Below are 1,967 nucleotides of genomic sequence, written 5' to 3' on the forward strand. Positions count from 1 at the left end.
GCTTTCTTTTTGTGACAGATTTTCCACTAAACAAAGAAACAAGAAACAAAAACCAACCAACCAACAACAAAAAGTTTTTTTCAGCCATTTTTGAAGTACTGGATTTATAGTAAATTGTCCAGAGCCTGCAATCTGCAGGTTCTGTATTTCACATATAGTAAAAATCACTAATATTAATCTCTACTATGACCAATAAGGGATCAATTAACATAAAAATTTGGGGCAAAGCATTTCAAACAAGATAGTGATGGAGGATAAAACAGAAATGAGTGCAGAAATATTCCAAATGTATACTCAAAATAAAAATTATTAGAAAGAACCCAGTCTATCAAAATTCCCCAGTAGTGCATCCTATCTCCACTGACTATTTGAATGAGGCTGTTCAGGTCAGGAAAACAGTGATGCAAGATCTGCTAGCACAGCAAAGTCCTCCTTTCAAGTTGTGTTTCTCTTACTGTACAAGGGGTCTTGTCTCTTTTCTGAGTTACCTTCTTTCTTAAAACAAAGAACAAAAATGAACCTTCAGCCATTTCACTTTCATTTTTGTGTATAAGATTAGTTAAAATGAACACCAGCTAGTGCATTTCATGCACTTGTCAAATTGGACATTGTACCAAATGAATTCTTTGTTAAGCTTTACTTTTCTTTTAAAGTAGCTGTAGTACTTATAATAAGTATATTGAGAACCTATTGCTCATTTGTTATAATACAATAGAATACAGTGCTTTAAATAGTTACTGCAAAAAACATTTCCATAAGCCTCTGTACTTATCATTGTCTAATGTATTATATCCATGTCAAATTGTAGCATATTTCAAAGTAAAATAAAAATGTTCAGGAGAAGGAAAAGAGAAATATAATTGAATTTAATGTTAATCTCAAATTATAGAGTTAGCAAAAAGCAGAAAATAACATGAAATATCTTTTTCATAAATTCAAATAAATTACGTTTTTAAATCCATGGAAAACCCTTCAGAGTTGTGGGGTTTTTTTTTGTGTGTTTTTTTTTTTTTTGAAAAAACTTCAGAGCAAACCTTTGTGTTATAAACTGGAAGAGTACAGAAAGAGCTGTTTTCCTTATTACACTGATTCATTGCTTCTAAAGCCAGAGAAAATATCAGTGCTACTATATCCTCTTCTCTGGTTAGAGAATTTAAGTTGCTTCTGTAATTCTTAATAATTTGTTTAACTGTCATTTTAACAACATCATTAAAGCTAGACACAATGTTGGTCTCTCCATCCTGCAAAGATAAATAGTAAGGCTCATCTTTAAGTACACACATAATAATACTGATTCTAGGCTGTTCATACACATTAAGATAGTAGCATCTGTAATTTTTTGTATATTTGCTTTGCTCAGGCAGAAAGAATACATTGCGCTCTGAAGTGTGATGTTCTGATTAAGAAAAAAAAAAGTAGTTTGGGATGCTAGTGCTTTAAAACAAAATTATCTGCTTTCTAGTTCTGACAAAAAAACATAAAGTAATGGGTGCACATGTACAAATATATCTTTCAGCTGAAATCTGGAGCTACCAAAGCATCTTGCTCCCAAGGATCATTTGAAGTCCATCCAGAATTCAAGCTTATCTAGTACATTCATACTTGACTTTGAAGGAATAAGGTTTTGAGAAGGACCTCTGAAATCTTCAAAAAATTTGTTTTGGTCATTTGGAATACTGTTCACTTTCCTGTTAATGTTACACTTAAAATATATTAACTTTCTTTTGTTTCTGTTTTTGAATTTAATTTCCTGAATTAGTATTCTATAACATGTTAGCTGTACAGTGGTTTTATGCAGGTTTTGAATGCAGGTAATACAGGTTTTGAAACTTTTCTGATAAGGAGCTGATAAGGAGTATTTTGAAAATTCAAGACAAAGTGGAAGACAGAAAAATAAAAATATAGATGTAGCAATCTTCAAAAAAAGGTCATGAAAACAACTTTTGTCGGTTAGTATTCAGTAGCAG

This window comes from Anser anser, assembly GCF_964211835.1.
Source record: "Anser anser genome assembly, chromosome: 4".
Classification (NCBI taxonomy): Eukaryota; Metazoa; Chordata; class Aves; order Anseriformes; family Anatidae; genus Anser; species Anser anser.